The sequence below is a fragment of the Sinohyriopsis cumingii genome, chromosome 6 (genome assembly GCF_028554795.1).
Source record: "Sinohyriopsis cumingii isolate HCF-2022 chromosome 6, ASM2855479v2, whole genome shotgun sequence".
Classification (NCBI taxonomy): Eukaryota; Metazoa; Mollusca; class Bivalvia; order Unionida; family Unionidae; genus Sinohyriopsis; species Sinohyriopsis cumingii.
This window is the reverse complement of record NC_142966.1, coordinates 55998020-56013930: the sequence shown is the minus strand read 5'-3', so window position 1 is coordinate 56013930 and position 15911 is coordinate 55998020. Positions and strand designations below refer to the sequence as shown.

Here is a 15911-nt window from a genome sequence, read left to right as displayed (position 1 = left end):
GACTGTATCTGTAACAATTAAAGAATGAAATGGATCGGAACAGGCTGTCTCTGTAATAATTAAAGAATGAAATGGATCAGAACAGACTGTATCTGTAATAGTTCAAGAATGAAACAGATCGGAACAGACTGTATCTATAATAGTTAAAGAATGAAACGGATCGGAACAGACTGTATCTGTAATAATTAAAGCAGGCTTTATTCATCTTAAAAATAAATAAAGCCCATTTCAACCGCTCGATGTTTCCAATCCATTGCAGCAGTAATTGTCTCCCTTTTTTGGTTGTTTGTATCAGCACGCACTTACATCAATTCTACAAATTATCTTAGAATTACATCTGATAAGTCTCTGATATCACTAAGCATGAGGAACGGCTGTACGGTAACTGGTTCAGCACGGCAGCTATTAATATGCCAGTCCTACAATATTAGACGCCCACCCCGATATTTATGATGTGGGGGTGCGACCACCATCTCGTAAATATCAGGGCAGACGTCTTACATTGTGTAACTAGTGCTAACCTTCTGCGTTCAGAAAACGACACAACAAATACAACTATCTATTTTTCAGATATATCTACAGCCTAAAATCTAAATGTCCGTCGCTTGATCCATGCAATTTTGTCAAAACGAAAGTAGAAATTAACAGGGCACTGAACTCAGAGACACTTTAAACTGTTGTCGACTTCAAATGGTATCTTTTGCTGAATACCACCTTTTAATTAATATATATTTCATTTATACCAAAGTCTTTGGTAAAATAAAAAATTATTTTAAAAAATATACATACTTCTCTTTCTCGTTATTAATAAGCAAGACCTTCAACAGCTTTTGCGGGCTTTTTGTTGTCTATGATAGTCTAGTTCCCTGATTCGTATAATTTCACCTAACACAGAGCGGACTTCTTTGTACGGTCAGGGAACCAGACTATGAATTACCGTGTCAACATTTGTGTTCTGCTCATTTGGCAGAGGACAGTATCGTAAATTTGTCCCTGTCAGATTTCTTAACTTAAGGCTATACTGTAACTTGTTCAGATATTATTGTTTAATAACTGAAGGTATGGATATATTTGTGAATTAAGTGTTTCGGGCTTTTGTTGTCCTTGAAACTTATGTGAGGCATGTACACATCAAAGAGTTGGCCACCCATAGCAGTAGGCATGTGCAGGGCCGGTGTAGTGTTAAATTTTGACCCTCGTTGAATTCTGACCCGCCGGGTCATTTTTTGCAACGACCATGATCAAAATTGTACGTTAGAATCTGACCCTTTTTTTAAACGTCCTGTTAAATAACGACCCAGCTGTAGTATCACATTTTAACCCTCGTTGAATTCTGACCCGGTCGGTAATTTTTCAACGTGATCAAAATTTCACGTTAAAAACTGACCCTTTTTTAATGTCCTGTTAAATAACGACCTGTTCAGGTGAAATTATGACCTTAGGGTAAAATGTTCTGTTATCAAAACTCAACGTTGATTTTTGAACCACTTCTAAAGTGAAATCAACTTATTACTCACTGAGCTGTGTCTTTCTTAATTTTTTTTTCTTTTAAGGAAACAATTGTGTGCAATAGAATGTTGTTAATCTGTCACTATCGTAATTCTCTCCGTTATACTTTTTTTTTAAATGTCCCAAAATGCAGAACATTTTCAAAAAGCTGAACTTTGCTTTGGACAAATTAGACAAACTGATAAATGAATGACTATGTTTCACTTCGGTAAAGTCGCAAGGTTCAACAGGGCAGGTAAACAACTGTACATCATATTAGCGATGATCAGGAGCGTAGCTGCCTACAAGGCAGTTGCCTACATAGAATTTTGACGATTTTTTCAATGGTTTAAGTTTCACTCACGAAACCGATATGAAATCTATATTTATATAATACAATACATACGGAAAAGAGGATCCATTAGAAGCAAAAAAACGAAAAAGATAGTAGCAAACTCGATTTTATTGAGTCTGTTAATAAGAATTTGAAGTTTTCTTTTTATTTTTACAGTATTAAAACAGTACCAAGGTTCAGAAAGTCTCCACAAGATGCATGAAATGCTATCTCAGAGACTCTAGATTGTAACAATGTTGCCCCGTACCCACACACACCCCACTCCTCTAGCAGTTCGAGGCTTTGCAGTTCAACATGCCTAATCATAAATCATATACTAGCTACGTCCCTGGAGATAATTATAACAGTAAATAAGAACCCGTGAATAATGAATAAACGTTCTACAGTCGGTTTAAAGATGCATACTAATGAACAACTTTGTCTATTTGTTACTGTAGGTAAATCGGGTAAAATTAGGATTTTATTAAATGAAAATGCAGGTTATATATATATTGTTACACGCACACGGGTATTTACTTGACCGAGCGGTTGTCAAACCCTGGCGCGATTCTCGCTAGAAGTCATAAGTTTCCCCGACTTTCCAAAAACTTCCATACAACCTCAGTTGTAAATCAGAAAGCCCGACGTGTCCATTCTATACCTAAATTTTCCTCTAATTAATGCAAGACCACAGATAAACCAAACTGTCAACTATCTACATCTGCGTGTTTTGGCTTCATTATGTTTCCGTACCACCAACCGTTCACGCCTTAAAACATATAAGAGTACTCCCTAACAATGGGAACTATTTTAACTCCGCCACCTTAGGCCAGTCAATGTATGCTTTCCAGGCACATTTCGCCGATATAACTGCACCATATTCGCCCGCATGGCGACATAAACGGTCTCTGCCAAGCCCCTTTTTATTTATGCCCTTGTGTAATTTACCGGTTTAATACCGTAAGTGCTGTCCTTGCAGTCACGCTACCAATGTATACCACTAGATTTTAATATGTACTATTTTACGACAGGGACATTCATTCGGTTTTGGTCGGAATTCACTACTAGTGAACCAGGATATCATGGAAACACACTAACACTTCACTCCGTGACGTTTGCTCCTATTAATTAGCTCATTAGTTCGGGCCAGGAATATTTCCATGGCGCCGAATTCCAATAATCAAACAAGTAATCACACAAATCTAAGAATTGCTTAAAACGGGGCACTACAACCACGTGCACATACTCTAAATTTACTACTATATATATATATATATATATATATATATATATATATATATATAAGAATTAACGTTCAGTTTAAAGTTTGTGATGGATCAATTGTCTAGGCGGTTCAGCGTATTATTTAAGAATTTAAGAAAACCATATATATATATATATATATATATATATATATATATATATATATATATATATATATATATATATATATGTGTGTGTGTGTGTGTGTGTGTGTGTGTGTGTGTGTTTAGTATGTGTACAAGCGTTCGAATCCCAGTGAGGGCACTCTTTTATTAATTTATTTCAAATTGAATTTTGAAGTATTGATATGCAATTTGTTCTAACGTTTTCTAGTTTATAATGTATTTTTGAAATTATTTTTGGGAAATGCATATTATTTTATTTTCATAAACATTCGGCATTTTAAATTACAAAATAATATTCAAGCGATACGACAAAAAAGGCGTGGCGATGTAACTCTTGTTAGACCTAATATGCCGCGTATGTTTCTGAAGTGACCGCGCCTTCGCTTGCGGTTTATATATACGTGCATTTAAGACATTTTGATACGATCTTAAAATTGCACACCGGTACTCTTAAAATCGATAATGCTAACTGTTTTGTCATGATATTACATCAAATAAAAATCTCAGATATGCATCGGCATGTATTATGCATTATATATTATTTGTTTTAAAAATCATATCGATTGGGAATAGAACCAATGACCCTTTCTTGATTGACAAGATTTTAAAAAGCTTACAATGGCATGCATTTTAATGCGAATCATTTCAACTGTTATCAATATACATGGGTATAACTTATCTCCCTATAAATACACCAATGTTTATAACGGTTATCATGTAACTATCGGCCGACAATACAGAGAAGCAGAGATCAATTGACAATGTTTACGTTTAGACCAAATGTAAACAATATATATATATATATATATATATATATATATATATATATATATATATATATATATATATATAAATTTTAAAAATACATTTCTTAATTTTATTGCAAGAAAAACGTAAAACCCGCGGCCGTAAAATTTCGCTAATTTAGTACGATTTACCTGTATTAAAAGATTTTCAAAAATGGCTTCCTTCACTTGGAATTAAATTATATTGTGCTTGGGTAGCGAACATTCCATTAATCTTTTAAATTCTGACGAATACAATTGAATAGTTGGGAGCAATCAAGTTTCCAAAAAGCAAGCAAAATCTCTTAAGTTTTTGCTACATTTAAACTAGTATTATGTATTATTTGTTCAAAATCCCTCAACATGTAAGGGTGATATGGAGCGGAAACCAAATATATAGTCTAATGGACCTTTGATCACAAAATATCACATTTAGCATGAACCGACAAGACTGGAATCGGCTCTCTGAGCATAATCTCAACCACAGCCACAGACTCTTCCACCAGTAGTACAGTTACATGTGGTTCGCCCAACTGAAAGCTGGGAAGAAGAAATAAGGAGGCCACAACATCCTAGACTGCGACATAGAAGAAGAGAGAGGGAAGTTTATATTATCCCAGAGACAGAAGATTGGGGTGCTGAGGCTAATCATCAAGCCTCTGCACTCCCATTTACTACAGTCAACTGGGATAATTACTGGAGCAGAAGATGTGTTTGTGGAGCAAGACCAGGAAGGTGCCATCACTAACAGGTGTATGTGGAGTTCCAAAAAACAGCCCTTTTCAGGGCTAACCAAAAACTCTAGAAAAGAAACACTATTCAATTTGCCAATGTGAGAATGTGGAGTAGAGTTTATATAAACACTCCCTCCTTTCCTGATGTAATTGTGTGTGTGTGTGTCTGTGTGTGTGTTTATGTGTTTGTAAGCGCTCACGTACGTTTGTGTGGATGATAGATTATTGGGTTTTGTAAGCGCTGAAGTACGTTTGTGTAGATAGTAGAGAGTATAGTTTTTTAAACCTTCACGTGTATGGATAGTATATTATGGTTATGTTTCTGCTTTTCCGTGTGTGGATAGTAGATTGTGGTTATGTTTGTAGCTTCTCCCGTGTGTGGATGGTAGATTTTGGGGTTTGATTTGGCATCTCTGCGTGTGTGGGTAGTAAATGGTGGGTTTGTTTCTGCTTCTTGGCGTGTGTGGATGGTAGATTGTATGGTTTGATTTGACATCTCTGCGTGTGTGGATAGTAAATTGTGGGTTTGTTTCTGCTTCTTGACGTGTGTGAATGGTACATTTTGGGTTTGATTTGCCTTCTTCTCGTGTGTGGATAGTAGATTGTGGTTATGTTTTGGCTTTTCGGCGTGTGTGGATAGTAGATTGTGGTTATGTTTTGGCTTCTCAGCGTGTGTGGATAGTATATTATGGTCATGTTTCTGCTTCTCCGTGTGTGGATAGTAGATTATTGGGGTTTGTAAGCGCTCGAGTAGGTTTGTGTGGATAGTAGAGTGTGTGGTTGTTTAACTTTCCTTCTGTGTTAATAGTATAATTGGGTTTTGTTTTTGCTTCCCGGTGCGTGTGAATAGCATAGTTAGGGTTTAATTTGGCTTCTCCCCGTGTGTGGATAATATAGTTTGGGTTTGATTTGACTTCTCCGCGTGTGTGGATAGTAGATTTTGTGTTTAATTTGGCATCTGTGTGTGTGTGGATAGTAAATGGTGTGTTTGTTTCTGCTTCTTGACGTGTGTGAATGGTAAATTTTGGGTTTGATTTGGCTTCTCAGCGTGTGTGGACAGTATATTATGGTTATGTTTCTGCTTCTCAGCGTGTGTAGATAGTAGATTGTGGTTATGTTGTTAGCTTCTCTCGTGTGTGGATGGTAAATTTTGGGGTTTGATTTGGCATCTCTGCGTGTATGGATAGTAAATGGTGGGTTTGTTTCTGCTTCTTGGCGTGTGTGGATGGTAGATTTTGGGGTTTGATTTAGCATCTCTGTGTGTGTGGATAGTATATAATGTGGTTAGTTTTTTGTCTCATTACCTTTGTGTGAATAGTAGATAACATGAGAAGACAAAAGTAGGGGATGTTTTCCTTCACGTCCGAGCTTTAGATATAAATGTAAAAAGGGCCCGTCGTTCGCGCCATTCTACGGAATAAGCGAAAAGAAGATGGTAGCAGTATCTGACTTGTTTAACCAGTTGAAGGAGAGTTGGTATTGGATGATAGATCCGGGGTATGTAGTGGAAAGACTTGAAAGAGAATGGAAGTTCCCAGGCGGTTTGGACTTTGCAAACAATCTGAAAATAGCCAGGGAGAACACTGAAGGGATGATAGAAGAAGAGGTAAAGAAGCTGAGAGGTTTCATCTCGCCTGAATATGTAAGAGTCGGAACATTGAAGCAGTCTCTTGAAATTGTTATCAAAGTCAGGTGTTTTTTTTATGATATCTTCAATTTGACAGAGTGGGCTTTTGTTAAAAGGGGACGGGACCAAGTCCATAAAGCAGAAGAAATTATGAAAAGGGTCTTGGAAGAAGAAGTCAAGAACGTTAAAGACACATGGGCAAAAGATAGGAAAGAACAAGATAATAGAAGGAAAAAAGAAGCATTTGAGAGAATGAACAAAAACTGGATGAATGTCCAGGAGAAATGTAGAGCGATAGGTCATCCAGACTGGATTCCTGAGTCGGAACACAAAAAGAAAGGAATATTGGGAAAATTTAGGAGATGGATAAAGAAATGGAGAAAGTAGAAGAAGAAAAAGCAGAAGAACCAAATGACTTTCATGCCTAACCCTCCAAAAAAATTATTTTTTAATTGTGGTATCAGTGTTTATAATCCACGATATATTCCCATGTTTATTTCCCCTTGACGCTAGGCAGGCCCATGATATATTCCTATGTTAATTTTCCCTTGACGCTATACGGGCCCAGGTTGTACTTCAAAGTACTTGTCGCTATATCGTCCCACTGGACCTTGTAATGGTAATTCCCATTGTCGCTATAACTCTTGTCGCCATATCGTCCCAGGGTGGTTTGTAATGCTAATTCCCATTGTCGCTATAAATCTTGTCGCCATATCATCCCAGGGTGGTTTGTAATACTAATTCCCAGTATCGCCCTATCGTCCCACTATACTACTCTGATGTCTTTCTTTAAATGTTGGTCTACATCTGAAAGTGCTCTACAGGCGTAGGCAATAATCTTTCCATTATTAGTTAATAATGTGCCTAGACCGACAGGAATTGCATGTACAAGTAATTGCGTTTCCTTATTAGGATCGAATTACGCTATTATTGCGTTATTTTATTAAATTCTGTTTGAGTTTTTCAAACGCTTTATTGTTTTTCACTCCATTCCCATGGTTGATTTTTTTGGTTAAGGCTCGAAGAGGGTCATTGATTGTTTGGTGGAATGCAGCAGGCGAAGTACAAACAAAATTACATTATATCCATTTCAGATATGGAAGATAACTATATTCATAATTTCATTACTACATGTACTGCATTACATTGCTTTTGTTGATTTTATACATACTAAGCATTTCCTTATTCACGATTCATAAACCCATGTATGCATAACTTAAAACAATATCCGTTAAAAAATGACCAGGAAATCTGATCAAAATTCAACGCTGCGATCAGTTTTCAACGACTGTGAAAATCAAAATTCAACGTTAAGAACTGACCTTGGGTCAACTTTCAACGTTAAAAGCAGACCCTGAGGGTCAGAATTCAACGAGGGTCAAAATTTAACACTACACCGGGGCTACCATATAGGCAAAGTAGGCAGCCGCCTAGGGCTCTGATTTCAGGGGGCGCATTTTTTAAATTTTTTTATTGTTTATAAATTTTGAAATTGATATTTACCTTGGGGGAGGGGGCGCCATAATCAAACCTTGCCTAGGGCGCCAGATAGTCTGGCCGGGTCTGGCGCCTGCCCTGGGCATGTGGGTTCAAAGCAATTTAATTATCTCAAAAACGGACTCGTTTGCAACTATTTTGAATTTCCACCAAGCTGTTTATATATTTGAAAAAATCAGAATTATCTTATGCTTACACTGCGGGCATCACATGGTATCAAAACTGACCTTCCAACGTGAAAAATGTACTGCATTATGCAGGTATAAATTTGAGGTTGGGGTAAATAAACTTCTTCGGCACTAAAACGCCCTTGATATCTCATGTTAAGTGACTATTATTCTCTTGGACCTTTTTGACCTCATTTGTGTATTTTATTTCTTATGATTTTTTTTCTTTTATATAAGGAAGTGATGCGACATTAAATTTGCCCATAAAAACTACAGTCCTTTGCACCCTCAGAAGTTTTATCTCCCTTCCTGTCGAAAATACTAGAGTTGGTATTTTAGTACTACAATGCGAACGTGGGTTGAGGCTGAAAGCGAGAAACCGCACTCGGCGTCATTTTGGTACTTTCAGTCACCCACCAGCCTATTTGACTAGATCAAAGTGTATATGCAAATAGGGATTATTGCATGTACCTCGAACACATTTTATTGTACAAGATTGTCTTCAGTATTGGCAGATTACAGTGGATGTGCATTATTATGTGTTGTGTGTGTGTGTGTGTATATATATATATATATATATATATATATATATATATATATATATGCAGCCTCACAGACCCAAACTTAACACTAATTTTTTACATTTTACTAGTCTACTGAACTGGAATATGATTAGAGGACAAAGGGATTTTCAGTGGACCAGTGCCCCAGAACCCCTAAAGGGACAATGGGAATTTAACATAGGAACATCACTTGTGGGACAATGTAAATTTAACATGGGCGAAGTCATGTTACTGGATACTGGGGGTGGGGGATGGGAATAGTGTTATAAGTGGTTGACCTCAATCGAGCGGGAACTTAGCAACATTGTTCAAGTTGACCTCAATGAGCTCTACTCTAGGTAGGTATGGAAAATGTGAGATGTTTATAGGGACACAAGGGTTTATGGTGACGAACGGGTTTTATTGGAACAAAAGGCTTACAGGGACAGAAAACGGGGTTTGTGGGGACAAATAAAGCATATACAAACAAGCAAATACAACACAAAGACAAATTTTTAGCAATAGTGAAAGAGTATATCTTTTCAAGGCAAGTGAGTGACCCAGAAAGGGGCCGTTTGTGGTTCTTTCTCTTGTGGGAAAATCCTATGGGGAAAAAAAACTGGTATATATTTATAGCCTCAACTTGTGGGAAATTCCTTTGAAAAAGCCTTGGTATATATAGATAGCCTCAACTTGTGAGGAAATCATATGGAAAAACCTGAGTATATATTTATATCCTCAAAACGTAGCAGTGTTACAAGTGGCTGGCCACATTTGGACGTTGACTTGGTAACAGTGTTCAAGTTGACGTCAGTACGCGCTAGTCAAGGTAAGTATGGGAAATGCTATGTTAAACGGGCCATCGAGTTAATATGTGAGGTGATCTGTCATCAGAAAGGATTATAGGGCGAGGGGTGGGTAACCATAACATATGAAGATATAGCCAATAGACAAACACGGCGTTTGATCCAGGGCCGGATTCATGAATATGGTTTGTGGGGGAGGTGTTTAAAATATATGCTAGGTATATGAGTATATAACCCCTTGGTAAGGGTCCAGGGGGACTAAGCGCCCGGATGATACTGCATTTTAAGTATTAACATTGCATAATTTTACCCATCTGACTGTGATGAAAGCTTTCTCTAGGGAACATTTCAGTTGTTTCTCTCTCATTCTTTTTGTTGGGGCTGTGAGGATGTCCAGTTAAACAGAGAAAACTACGTATTATTCTCAGCTACGATGTGTAAGAAAGATGACTACCTGTCAGCGTACATTGTATCTAAGATGTCAAATATGGTGGCAGGATCTAACATTTTTTTGTAACTGCAAGATACGTCAATATTTTAAAAACATTGTCCTATGTAATAATACTTAGGAAGCATTTCAGATGGGTCAGTATCTTACATTTAATAGTGTACAATGATTTGTAGTCTTGAAAGAGGTTTCAGTAGGATTATGTCTGTATTTATTATGTACGAATTTAATAGCATTTAAACAGAGAGAAAGTAAATCTGTACATTATGTTGTATATGGTGTATAATTGATATATGTTTTATACTTGCAACTAATGTATCTATTACAGTAGTTATTCTATACAGCATAGGCAAATAACATGTAATAAAACATAGGAAACTAATAAGCTTGTCATTCTACTACTTGGTCATCTACCGCATCGTTTCTGACCTCTTTCAAGATCGAATTGACTCTCGTCTGTGTATGTAATGTCTATTGTAGGTATCATCATTGGACCGGTAAGGCTGAGGATAGTCGTGACAACTTCGATGTTAACTATGCAGGACTCAACTTATGTGTTATCGATGGGATATCGGTAACTGTCGAGTAGCGGCATCACACAGTTATTAACGAAAGAAACCTTGTCCGCCTTAGTGTAATTGGCCCCGTCTTTGTGAGTTTGCCGACAACCTCGATTATAGCTTGACAGGGAGAAATAAGGGCAGGGGTCCTGCATCTGCAGCTTTACAAGGCCTTTTTGATTGCGATTGTGGGCTGTACCTACAGTGACAACAGTTTAGCACAACATATGCTACATAACGTTGACATTGATTGCGCTGCGGAAGCCACTACCGGATTCATCATCATCATCATCAGCTCCTTTGTCTGGTAAACCGTTGGGGCACAACACAAGACTGAACAACCAGCTTCCTCCATTCATCTCGATTTTACATCTTTCTCAATGTGTCGCTCAATGTCAAGCCTGTCCACTCTTGAATGTTATCTTTCCACCTCTTTCTTTGCCTACTTCTCTTTTTTCTTGCTTGTACAGTGTCTTGCAGGATTTTCTTGGCAAGTACTGATGATCTTGAGACATTACCATACCACTGCAGTTGACGTTCACTGTGACCAGGAATTCATCTTGAGGCCCGGTGGCTTGTTTTATCCTTTGCCGTATTTCTTCATTGTTGGCATGGTCTTTGTATGTGACGCTGATGATCTTTCGGAAACATCTCATCTCTGTTGCCTGTATCCTTTTTTCTAAGTCAGCTGTTATCGTCCATGCTTAGCAGGCGTAGAGAAATATGGAGATCACGAGTGAGTGTATCAGTCTGACCTTTGAACTGAGTGCGATGTTCTTGTCCTTCCAGATGGGTTTCAGCTTTGCAAGTGCTGCTGTTGTCTGTGCAATCCTGGAGAGTACTTCATGCTTCGATCCTTCATCTGTTACAGTTGCCCCCAAATACTTAAAGTTGTGGACTGTTTCTAGCATCGTACTTTGGACCCTGGTGTCAGTGCTGATGCCGTTGGTGTTGTTGGTCATCGTTTTGGTCTTCTCTGCACTGATATCCATACCATAGGCTGCATAGGTTTTGTCGAATCTCCCTACTAAGCTAGCTTATTCTTGCTCATTTCCTTCTAGTCCATCAATGTCGGCAAAACGTAAATTGGTAATGGTTCTGCCTCTGATGCTGATTGTCCCATTATGCTTTTCAAGCGCGTCTGCCATGATTCTCTCCAAAAAGATGTTGAATAGTGTGGGGGAGGGCAGACAGCCATGTCTGACTCCGACTGTCGTTCTGAACCAGTCCCATATTCTGCCGTTGAATTATACTGCACTGGTGGCCTTGTCATAGAGGTGCTCTATTACTGTGATGAGGCTGGCATTGATGTTGTACAGTATCAAGGTCACCCACAAGGCTGCATGCCCTACCCTGTAAAATGCCTTCTTGAAATCCACGACGACGTGGTACAGATCTTGCTGGTGTTGGAGGTACTTCTCACACAATATCCTGAGGTTAAAGATCTGCTTAGTTGTGCTGCGCCATGCTCTGAACCCTGCCTGCTCCTCGGCAATGGTCTTTTCAGCCTGTGGCTTTAGTATGTTCAGCAGTATGCTTAGCAAGACTTTGCTTGGATGGCTTATAATACTGATTGTACGGTGGTTTTGACACTGTTACAAGTTGCCTTTCTTGCGGAGGGTGATGGTCAGTGATTGGGTCCACGGCGATGGCCATACTCCTGTTTACCAGATCTTGTTGCAGATGTTTGTGAGGGCGGCAGTCATTGCTTCTACCACATCTTGGATCAGTTTTACTGGGATGTTGTCCACTCCTGCTGACTTACTCTTTTTCAACGATCCCACTGCGGCTTCTACTTCTACACGTATGATAGGGCGGTTGTCGTTGTTAGTTGCTGGAGGGACGTTCAGTACCTCTGGATCTATTGTGGATTGGTATTTGTAATGTTCTGCGCAGTACTCTGTCCATCTTTCCAGAATATACTTTTCGTCTGTGACCACGTTCCCGGCTTTGTCCTGTAAGGAGTTAACCCGCCGTTGTTTTGTGCCTGTTAGAACATGAAACAGTTGGTATGCTTTCTGCTGTTGTTCCTTTTCAAATTTCCCTCAATGTCCTTGGACTGTACTTCTATCCAGTTCTCTTTTGCTTTTTTCATGCTTTCCTTGACTTCCCGGTTGACTGCCTTGTGCTGACCTGCCCTTCTTATCGTTTTGTCTTCTTCTTCAGTTCCCTCCACTTGTCACACAGATTCAAGACCACAGCTATGACCAAGGGCTTCTTGACTGGATAATTTCTACCAAGGATCTCGCTGGCTGTTTCGGTTGGTGATCAACGTATCCATGTCGGTATTGTCAGCATCGAGGGTGGTGAGCGGTACAAATTTCCCACTAATCATCGCCCGGAAGGCTTTTGGTACTTCGGTATTCTTCAGTTTCTCAAGATCAAATTTTATTCTTGTGTGGATTTCTTTCTTGACCTTCTTTAGATGTAGCCTGAATGTTATCACCACGAGATCATAGTCACGTCTTATATCCGCTCCGGGTAAGCTTCTAGTTTTGACGATGTTTACACTTGACTGTAGGCGCCTTTTCACCATGATGCATTCGATCTGACTGTGATGGTCTCCGCTTGGGCTGTGCCATGTCCATCTTCTGGATAACTGGTGTTGGCCGATGGTGTCTGCCAGCATAAGGTCGTTGTAACTAGCAACTTCCATGAGCCCCAGTCCTCTCTCGTTCATCTGTGCCTTGCATCAGCGCCCACATGATCCTTTCCAGTTCATGCAAGAGTCCTCGCCTATCTAAGCATTCCATTCGCCTTGGACAGCCAAAATGTCTTTCTTCGGTGTTTTATCCACAACTTTTTGTAGCTGGTCGTAGAAGTCTTCCACATCCGCGTCATCATAGATTGAAGTTGCTGTGAGGCGGATGGTGAAGAGCCGACTGGAGACTGGCCGACATTTCATGACATTACTCACGCAGTTCCTATAGGAGCCCAACTCCCTGTTCATGTTTGTCTTCTCTGCTACTGAAGTATAGCTTGTGACCTTCCAAAGTAGTTGTTTCTCCAATGTTCTTTCATTGTATTTCACATAGTCCTGGGATGTTCATTTCATATGTAAGCTCCTCACGCTTTCCTGTTGCTTTCAGTGTTCTCACATTCCAGGTGCCAATGATGATGTTGATCCTGACAAGAATATTGCTGCTCTGAGCACCAGTCATACACTTTCCACCTCCGCCCTAGTTCACGATGGAAGGTGCGGCCCTTAATGAACCGGGAGACCACAGAGCCGGTATGGGACGAGTAATGGTTGTCATTTTGTGTGTGGTGAGTCTAGAGCAGCTGCGACATGGCGGAGCCCAACCTTCTCCAGGCCTGACTACAGCCGATTTCCTCCAACTTGATGGCTCGCTTTGGTCACGAAAACGTAGCCGTTGAGCTCTTTGGGAGCCTTCCGCTTGGCCGCTGACCTCGTCTCGGAAGTTCTTCCACCCAGTGATGCCGTGTTAACATCACATTATTTATCCATATCTGAAAGACTCGTGGAGGGTGGGAGTGTCTACCTTCCCGTGCAAGTCTGGATGACTTGGCCAATGACCAGTACCGGATTAGTGATACTCATGTCGCAAAATGTAGTTGGGACAAAAAAAATATACTGCGCGACACCTTTGACGAGTTATCATCATAAATCACTTGCAACAAAATAAAAGGTTTAAAACGATCCATCAAAGCGTGAAACTAAGACTGGAAAAATACAACTAATGGACTGAAGCATTTATCTGCAACACTTGAGAATGTGGTAAGAGACTGAGTCATCCTGATGCATGATCAATTAATAACTATTGCAGTTTAATATTAGCACTTTAATTAGGTCGCCGTATTTTCAAATTTATTTAGACTTATTTGGGAAATCCAATTGTATAAGACGGATGACATATGTTGGCATTAACACGATCTTTCGTCAACTTAATCCTGTTGTTAACTCGACATAGACATGACGTTATTTCGTCTCAATTTTTAGATTAGTCGACTTCTTTTGCGTTTAAAAATGACTTACCTGTTGTTATGTCGACACATTTGAATGATTAATGTGGCTTATTTAAGTGGATAACTAGCATAAATATGCCACTACATGTGGCATTAGTGGGAATTAACACAGCATTTGGTCAAACATTATTAAATCGACATAAACACATGGATATGTCGACTTGATTTCAGACATTTGACAGATTTCTCACCTTAAGACAAGTTATTGATAATTATGGCAACCTATTCGAAGGAATATCTTGGCTTATTTAAGTGGATAAGTGGCAAATGGTTGGCAGAAATCCACTACCATTGTCAACGTAGGCGAATAATACATATGCCGACTTGTTGGTAGTGTTGTTTGAAACTGACTATAGATTACTTTTCTGAAATGCTGTCCCATAAACTTGAGTAACTCACCTTGTAAATGATTCACAATGGATAAACTCTGACTCGGTCACCGCTTGCTTCGTTGGTTCATAAGGCACAATATATTTCTTAAAAATTCCTCGATAATATAGATCACCTTTACAACAAGCCAGAAGGAATATCGACTTCCTGGTTGAACTCCTTCCTGATCAATGTTTTTAAGAGATGTACATGTGAAGGTCATCTGTCACATTTAAGAGGTCGAACTCTTATTGGCAATTTTTTATCGTGCGCTAAGCTTTTTGTGGTAAATAAAATATCGTGCTATATATAATAGAAAGTAAAAGTCTGATGATTTTTTAAATCGAGGGTGAACAGACATTTGGCTAAATAGTTATTTTGAAAACTAAAAATAAGGTAAAAAACGCTAAACCAATTTGAGAAGCTCTCGGTTTTTAGATATAATCCGCGCTATAGAGGTTGAACAGACCTTTTGCCGAAACGTCATTTTTAAAAAATAAAGATTCCTACGAAGACGAAAAATATAAGCATAATTAGGCAAAACCGAAGCATCTAACTACCGAGAGTTTCTCTAATAGGGTTAGTTTATTTTTATCGTTAGTGTTTTCTATTGTATGCGCGTTTTATTTACCCACCAGAAATTTCACTGAGGTCTCACCCTCTCTGCTGCTATAATTAAATCATTATTATATCAGCCAAATATTTTTTCAAGACCTACACGATATCTTGTTCTGAGATCGTGTAAATTTATTGTTATGAACCCGTGTCGAGTAGATTGTGCTTTTGAAAATAAATTTTTAAATTTAACCATGTCAATATTCCCGCTACACCAAGTCTGATGAATGGTTCTCAAGGTATACTTATCAACACCATTAAATACAACTAAAATATTACAATTATCTCTGATCACTTTAAGAATTTGTGTATATCGCTGAGTAACATAAATCACATCAGTATTTTTATGCCTACCTCAAGAAAATATCCGAGCTAGATTTGTTTGTTTGTCCAGCATTACGTCGTCGTATACTACATGATTATTAATAAATCCATCTAATTCATCTACGGACGGTGCTTCATCTTGTTTTCGTGTCTCTCAGAAATCAATGACATCCATTTTGTAGAAATATAATAAATAAAATGGATCTATTTTGAGTTCGATGTAGAGCATCCACATCCACG

At 38.7% G+C, this 15911-nt stretch overlaps 1 protein-coding gene across 3 annotated transcripts in view; it reads right to left on the bottom strand.

The window, feature by feature from the left end:
* Positions 1 to 14884, bottom strand: part of LOC149796978 (protein mono-ADP-ribosyltransferase PARP15-like) — a 76567-nt gene extending 61683 nt beyond the window's left edge. For 2 of the 3 annotated variants that reach the window (XM_089961664.1, XM_089961666.1), the window contains exon 1: positions 790 to 852. The gene's annotated coding sequence lies outside the window, so the exon portion shown is untranslated. Of the gene's footprint in view, positions 1 to 789; positions 853 to 14762 lie in introns of those variants that run through there. The other variant, XM_089961665.1, reaches the window with a different exon arrangement.
* Between the last annotated feature and the right edge of the window lie 1027 nt (positions 14885 to 15911).